This window comes from Grammomys surdaster, unplaced genomic scaffold (assembly GCF_004785775.1).
Source record: "Grammomys surdaster isolate TR1022 unplaced genomic scaffold, NIH_TR_1.0 334, whole genome shotgun sequence".
Taxonomy (NCBI): Eukaryota; Metazoa; Chordata; class Mammalia; order Rodentia; family Muridae; genus Grammomys; species Grammomys surdaster.
This window is the reverse complement of record NW_021604753.1, coordinates 1142557-1151075: the sequence shown is the minus strand read 5'-3', so window position 1 is coordinate 1151075 and position 8519 is coordinate 1142557. Positions and strand designations below refer to the sequence as shown.

The 8519-nt window shown below is 48.6% G+C and overlaps 1 pseudogene; it reads right to left on the bottom strand.

Moving 5' to 3' along the window:
• Positions 1-2552: 2552 nt before the first annotated feature.
• LOC114630290 lies at positions 2553-2663 on the bottom strand (annotated as a pseudogene).
• Between the last annotated feature and the right edge of the window lie 5856 nt (positions 2664-8519).

Here is an 8519-nt window from a genome sequence, read left to right as displayed (position 1 = left end):
GGGAGAACCAAACAGACTTAACTTTACAACTGAGCAGTGCAAACTGCTCCAGACTTGCCTGCAATTGACCAGCTCCAGGTGTTCCTTCAGAGCCTCCATCCCAGACTGCTCCAAAGCTGCCTGCACTTCACTAGCCCTAGATGACGTCACAGAACCTGGGAAGCCAGTGAGACAGATGTCCCTCTGCCTGCACACCTCTCTCCCTGGCTGTGACCAGCATTTCAGCCTTCCTGAACCCTGACAATGACAATGGTCAACGGTGCCCTGATTTCAGTTAAGAAACAGTTGTAGAACATATTGTATCACCTCTTCTCTCTCTCTCTCTCTCTCTCTCTTCCTTTCCTTTCTTTCTATCTTTCTTTCTTCTTTTTTTTTTTTGTTTTTTTTTTTTTTGGTTTTTCGAGACAGGGTTTTTCTGTGTAGCCCTGTCTGTCCTGGAACTCACTCTGTAGACCAGGCTGGCCTCACCTCTTTTCTTTTAAAACTTTGCATTGGTTCTTTGTGAATTTCACATCATGCACTCCAATCCCACTCACCTCTCCCTTCCCTCATACCCATCTTCCACCCTTGCAACCTCTCCTACAAGAGAAGGAAAAAAAATCTCATGGAAGCTGTAGTGTGTCACGGTGTGTCCCACAGTGTACCCCTCTGTTCACATTTCTTTATTTGCAAATGTTTATTGCAATGACTTGTTGGTCTGGTCTGAGGCCTCTGGCTTCTGCTACCCTCAATACTGGAACCTCACGGGGACTCCTCTCAGAAATCCTGCTGTTGCCCTGTGTCATGGAGATCCTGTAGTTTTGGATTTGTAGGACCCTTCATGCACTCCAGCAGTTCATCGATGGGGTAGGTGTTGGGGTTGGCCAGTTTAAAGTCCTGGGTCTGGTCTAAGAGGTATCTGAACTGGTCAGCTCACCAGCTCTTCCAATCTCACACTCTTGGAGCTGGCTCACCATCCACCCTCAAACCAGGGCTAGCTCTACCCGGAGGCCCTAGCAAGGTGCAGGACCCACTCTCCTGAGTGTTGCAGCTGGTGAGGAACAGGGACATCTCTCTCACTCTCGTGACCACGGGGCCAGCTCTCCCTCCTGGACATGGGAGAGCTGGCAATGGATAAGGGAGAGGAAGAGGGTGTCTCTTCTTTGTCTGCACCACCATCCAGCAGACAAGAGGCAGGGCTGCTTCTCCTGTGCTCCTGCCCTCAGGCCAGTTTTACTATGCTGCCTAGGTAAGGTGCAGGGACTACTTTTTCCGAGTGCCAGAGCACCTGAGGGGTAGAACTAGCTCTTATAGGTGGCAAGGGTCGAGGTGGAGAAGGGCATCTCTCCCTTGACCACGCTGCTTCAGGGCAGACAAGTTATGGGGTCAACTTTCTCATGCTCACACCCTCAGGTTGATTCAGCCATGCCCCTGCCATCAGGGTCAACTCTACTGTGCTGGCTGCTCCTGAATGCTGCAGCAGGCAAGGGGCAGGGACAGCCCTCTTGTCTGCCATAGGTGGCAGTGGGGAAGGTGGTGAGCATCTCTTCTTCACCCATCACTGCACAGCAGACAAGTGGCTGGGCCAACTCTCCCATGGTCACAGCCTCAGTGGCTGCCTTGTCCACACCCCCACCACCAGGGTAAGCTCTACTGTGCTTCACAGGAGAGGTGTGGGACCTGTTCTCCTGAGTGAAGCAGCTGTGAGGAGCAGGGTCAGCTCTTCTGTTCTCATGACTCCAGGGCCAGGACTCCAGTGCTGTTGTGAGTGGGAAGGGGGTAAGGTGTCTCTACATCACCTACATCGCTGCATGGGAGATGAGTGGTAGGGTCAGGTCTCCCAAGCTCTTATCCTCGGGGCCAGCTCACTGGAACTCTGGCAGTGTGTAGGGCTTGCTCTCCCAAGTACTGCAGCTGGCTAGGAGCAGGGCTAACTCTTCCATGATGCCCACATGAAGGGTGGGGGCAGTTCTGCACAGCCCTCAGACATCAGTATGTTCTTGGGTGGCAGCCTAGATCAGGGATGTCAGCCTGGCCTTTGGTGATAACAGAGGCCCGCTGTTTCAGGACCACAGACCCAGACATGGTCCCCAGTGACAGCACAGGCCAGAGCCCCACGGTCCCAGGTGGCATCACCGGCTACTCCCATCAGGGTGTCCCTCACCACCCTTGAGTCTCCAGGTCTCCCTCTCTTCATGTGCCCTCATCCTTCTGCTTCTCTTTGTCTTCCATTTCTCCACCACTTACTTGCTCCTGTTAATGGTGCCCTCTGAGGCCCGGGTCATCTCTGGAGTGCTATGACCCACTCATGCATTATGGTGCCAGGCAGGGGTCATCTTGGGCATGGTCTGCACCCTCAGGCCTGCTCAGCAAGTCTAGTGGTCATTTCAGGCGCATTCTTCACTGGACCCACCCAAGTGACCCCATGAAAGGGTCGTCTGTCTCACTCCTGCCCAGGGCCTGTGGTCCCACATGAGAGTCTTCTAGTCCCTGGCTTGTTTCCCATCCTGGGAGCTCCTCTGGGTCTGCAAGGCCCCAGACTGCTGCTGGTCTCTGACTGGCTTTTTTCAGGGTGTGTAGGCTAATCACACATATGTTCATAGGTCAGAACACTGTGCTTAGGCATAGCCTCTCTGTCACACATGTGACACAGCAGCCATACCTGCAATGCCTCTGGGGGCAGGTATTATGCCACCTCTTAGCAGCAAAAAGGCTGCAATGCTAGGTCCAGAAGAAACCCAGGATGAATGGCTATGGTGCCTAAGTAACATACATAAGCGCATCCTGCCCCAACCCATCACCTCCCCAGCCCAGGGGCTTCACTTCCCTAATCCCACTGTCCTTTCAGAGATAGAATGGGAGTCCTAGAGTGACCTTGCAGATGTCCAAAGCTGCTGGACAGTGGCTCCTGGGTAACTCAATAAGCAGCCCACCAACCCATCTCTTATTGACATGACCTGCCCCAGCTCCCAGCACAGCCCTCTATGCAGCCTCTCATACCTGAGAACCCAGACTCTGGGAATTTCAGTTTAAGAGCTGCTTTTGTATTCCTTCTCTTTCCTATACAGCATAGCCATCTCTGTCATATACTCTTAGGGCTCTCTGTCCTTTCTTGGTCCCCTTTGCCCTTCTCTCTTCTCTTCCTCTCTCATAACCTTTCCCTTTTATGGCACATTTTACACCCCCAAAAGTAAGTATGCTTCAAAATGAAAAGCTCTAAAAAGCCAGCGTTATGAATTTTCACATAAAATAAACCAAGGCAGAACTGGGTGAAGGCACCAGAAGCTTCCTGTTGCCTCCTGGGAGGGGCTATAGTGCATCTACCACACAGAACAGTCTTGGGTTTCACAGCTGAGCAGACCCTGAGCTTAGGTCTGGGTAACCCAAGGTGCAATTGGCCAGAGTGTGTGAACGAGCAAACAGAAAAGGGAGAAAGGAGGCTCTGAGACTGTGAGGTGGATCTCCCGGCCAGGGCTTGCCAGGTGAGGAGGCTGGTGAAAACACTTGGTGCCTGTGAGCCCCTCCTTCCGTTTCCTCAGTTTAGACCCAGAAACAGGTGACCCCGTGGGTGTCACTGAGTAACCAGCACTGATGAGGGAAATCTGTAGCATTGAGATATTAACAATTTTAACACTCCACAAATGGAGGAAACTTTCAGATAGGAAGAGTTCTTACAGGAATACAAAAGCAGCTCTTAAACTGAAATTCCCAGAGTCTGGGTTCTCAGGTATGAGAGGCTGCATAGAGGGCTGTGCTGGGAGCTGGGGCAGGGCATGTCAATAAGAGATGGGTTGGTGGGCTGCTTATTGAGTTACCCAGGAGCCACTGTCCAGCAGCTTTGGACATCTGCAAGGTCACTCTAGGACTCCCATTCCATCTCTGAAAGGACAGTGCCAGAAAGCCAGTAACTGTTTCTCTGGCTGGTATCAGAACCAAAGTGTTTCCAAAGCAAAGCTGCACAGGTCTGGCTCTGACACCATGGGTTTCCTGTATATAGGCACTGAGCAAGTCTTCACTTGCATACCCAGGCTGGCTTATGTGGCTGAGCTTGGTCTAGGGTTTCCCTGGCTCTTATTAAAAAATCAGCATGAAGACTCACTCCCCTCCCCTTGCACCTCCCCACCTCTGCATGTGCGCGTGTGCACGTATGTGTGTGTGTGTGTGTGTAAGGGAGAGAGAGAGAGAGAGAGAGAGAGAGAGAGAGAGAGAGAGAGGAGACAACCTTGGGTGTCAGTTCTTGCTTTTCACCTTGTTTGAGACAGGGTCTCTGGGTGTTTACTACCATGTATGTGAGATTAGATGGCCCCAAGCTTCCAGGGATCTCCTGTCTTACTGTGGCAATTCTGGGTTATACATACGATGCTATATGCAGCTGTAGGTGGGATCTGGGGATTCAAGCTCAGGTCCTTACACACTTGCAAAGCAAATGCTTTCCCCACTGAGCCATCTCCCCAGCCCAGTATCTTCTGTTTTTATCAAACACAGCTTAAAAGCCCCCCATCAATAACAAAGGTCTCCTTTTTGTTGCTCCATTCTTGTTTGACAAGAATTATCCTAATAAAAACATCCTTTAAAAAATTTTTATTATCCCAGCACTTGGGAGCCAGAGGCAGGTGGATTTGAGTTTGAGGCCAGCCTGGTCTACAGAGTGAGTTCCAGGACAGCCAGGGCTACACAGAGAAACCCTGTCTCGAAAAACCAAAAAAAAAATATTATTAATTATTGTTATTACTATTATTTAGTATGTGTGGGTGTGTGCTTGTGCCAAGGTGCACATGTAAAGGTCAGAGGGTAGCTTTGTGGAGCTAGGTCTTTCTTCTACACTTTTATATGAGTTTCAGGGACCAAACTCAGGTGATCAGAGTTGTCATTCATTCATTCATTCATTCATTCATTCATTCATTCATTCATTCACTCATTTGCTTGAGACAGTCACACTGTGCTAAACACCATGCATAGCAAGCACATCCATTAAACAGACAACAACAACAACAACAACACCCTCTCCAGCTGAAAGCACAGCGCTCACCGGATAGCCAGCATTAAGTGTTTCTCAAGTTCATGTTTTTAGCTCGACAGACACAACCAAGCAGCTGATGAAAAACTGAGCTCATGCTAGCAGACATCAGACAGCGTGGAGGGGAAGTGGATCCCAGCTAGCAGGGATAGGAAACAGCTTTCTGCTGTCTCATCCCATATCCCCAATAAAATCACGACACACCAGTGCACTCTGCGTCGCTGCAAAAAGATGACAGTGGAGCAAATGACATTAAAAAGTATTCCTTTGTATTTTATGTTTACTGGTGTTTTGCTTGCATGCATGTTTGCACATCATGTTCATACACTGCCCACAGAGGCCAGAAGAGGGCACCAGATCCCCTGGAATTAGATAGAGTCAGTGTGAGCTGCCGTTTGGATGCTGGAAATCAAACCTGGGTCCTTTGGAAGAGTAGGCAGTGCTCTTAACCTCTGAGCCACCTTTCCAGCCCCCATGGAATTTGTCATGAGATTGAAAACCCAAGCCATTCACAGATATTAAACTGTTTCAAAGTTTTAGTAATTCCCAGGTTAGGACAGACGCCTCAGTCTGGCCTCTGAGCAGTGTTACGGCTTCATTCCCTCCAAGATCCAGATAAGTGCAAAGGCACTGTGCAGGTGAGAAGGGCATGAACAGGGTACCCAGGCTCGGCCACTTAGCAATAAGAACAGCAGCTTCTGAAATGCACACCCAGCACACACACTGATCCTCACAAAAGTGCCAAAGCCTCTGCAGCTGATGCTGGAAGGACAAGACATGCCTGTGGAGGAAGAGAGCACTTAGACATGACTGCGTCCACATTTCCAGAAGGAACTACCGAAGGACAGTTTCACCACTTTAGAGTGACTTAGGGCACAGGGGGGAAAAAAGGTAAAATCTATTCATCAAAATTAAAATAAGACAGAGGCAATGACCCAGTGGGTTCAGTACTCGGTGCACAAGAGTGAGGACCAGAGCCAGGTGTGGTGGCATGTCTGTCTGTAATCCCAGCACTGGCAGGGCAGGTCCCCAGGGATCACTGGCCAGCCAGCTTAACCCAAACCATGAGCTCTAGGCTCAATGACAGACCCTGTTTCAAAAAGTAAGATGACAGAAAGATTCTTGACGTCAACCTTTGACCTCCACATGTATGTTTGCACAGAGGAGCTCATATATGCATGTACATGTGTGCATGTGCACATCCACAGACACACACACACAGACACACACACAGAATTTTAGTTACAAGCCATACATTGGGATGAAACAACTGCAGAACATCTGACAAAGGAAAGATACTACAAGTATGTACCTCATCAATAGGCATCAGAGAAAAGGCTGATGTGGTCATTGCATACAGTGCACACCTACCCAGAGGGCTAAGTCAAAGACCAATTCCAGCAAACGTTGGCAAAGAAAGGAAGTCCTGGGACTTCCTCGGCTGTTTGTGATAACATAAATGCACTGGGGAGATGGCTCCGGTGACAATGCACTTGTCACGCAAGCAACAAGAATGTGAACTCATATCTGCAGCATCCACACAAGAGCTGGGTGGCATTTATGTGGTGGCCAGCCTGTAACCCCAGGACCTGAGAGCTGGGGATAGAAGCTGGGACAAGCTGACCAACCAAACTAGTGAGTTCTGGGTTCAACAAGACACCCTTTCTTAGTGAATAAGTTGGAGAGCAGTTGAGAAAACACAGGGCATTAATCTCGGGCCTCCCTTCTACCTGCATATGAGTGTACCTGCACCTGAACACATGTATGCCCACACTTGGGAAAAATGCATTCACATATGTATACGTGCAGCAAACAAATGACATAACCACATAACCACTCCGGGGAAAGATCTGATAGCATCTTAGAAGACATGCACACCTAACCTGAGCCCTTCTTGGGACATGCCTGACCCTTGCTGCCTATTCCCCAAGTTAAAGATTTTGCTCTTTGAAAAGAAAAATCAATGACTTAAAACAAAAATATTTATTAAAATTTTATGTACAAGAGTCTGTAACTGAAAAAAAAGAAAAAAGCCGGGCAGTGGTGGTGCACACCTTTAATCCCAGCACTTGCAGGACAGAGGCAGGAGGAGCCAGCCTGGTCTACAGAGTGAGTTCCAGGACAGCCAGGGCTACACAGAGAAACCCTGTCTCAAAAACCCAAAAGAGAGAGAGAGAGAGAGAGAGAGAGAGAGAGAGAGAGAGAGAGAGACTCTGCAACTGGAAATAGTGTGTGTGTTTATGGGGAATTAATAAACTATTAGAACAGACATGCTCAAAAAGAAAGAGAGGTTAGGGCAGCTTAGTGGTGAGTACCTGAGGAACGTCACAGGGCCCTGGGGCATATGCTGTGGGGGTTTGAATAGGTTTAGCCCCATAGATTCGTGTGTTTATGCTTGGTCCTTAGAGCGTGACACTATTAGGAGATTGGCCTTGTTACACAGAGGAAGAGTGTCACTCTGGAGGCAGGCTTTGCGGTCTCATATATAAAATATGCTCAAGTCTGTCCAGTGTGACGGTCTCCTCCGGGCTGCCTTCAGTTCAAGATGTAGAACCCTCAGCTCCTCCAGCACCAAGTCTGCCTGGATGCTGCCATGCTTCCTGTCATGATGATAATGGACTGAACCTCTGAAATTGTAAGCCAGCCCCAATTAAATGCTGTCCTTTATGAGACTTGCCATAATCATGGTGTCTCTTCACAGAAATAAAACCCTACCTAAGATACATGCCTAAAACCTAAATCAATGGATGAACAATAAAGGAAATGTTGCATGCACAACATAGATAAATCCCAAAGACAATATACTGAGAGAAAGAAGCCGCACCTCCCTTGTTTGTCAGCTCTGGGAATGGAATTCTAAACTCAAACATGTTAATCAAGCCCTCTGCCATATAGCTACCTCCCACCCACCCCCCAGCTCACATCATCTTTAGTATAGACTTTCTCATAGTTTTCATAAAATCCAAGAAGACATTAATCTGTGGTAAAATAATAATAATAATAATCCTAACTGTCCCCTGAGGCTGGGCGTGGGACTGGGGTTGGCTGAGCAGGGCTGGAGGGACAATTCTGGGGAAGTAGTATTGGTTAATGACTCAATGGTACTATAAAGAGTATTTCACTCAAGGTGTGACTTTCCTTGGTCCCTAGTTATAAACAACTACTAAGCGGCTAAGACACAGAGTATGTAAGGGTAGAGTGTGGCACTGTCGAGTGACAAGCAAGTCCTTCTGGTGAAGACAGCAGCATCTCTGGCCTGGGGATGCCTAGCATTCCCACTGAGCCAGGTCAATGACCTGACCAAGAGAAGGGCTCACCACAAGCTATGCTAATGAGGCAAAAATCAATGTTCTTTTAATGAGATATCGTATTTTTCCTTTCCAGAATGCCCATGCCCACAGTAAAGTCTGGCTGGGTCTGCCTACCTTTCTTCCTTCCTTTCTTCCTTCCTTCCTTTCTTTCTTTCTTTCTTTCTTTCTTTCTTTCTTTCTTTCTTCCTTCCTTCCTTCCTTCCTTCCATCCT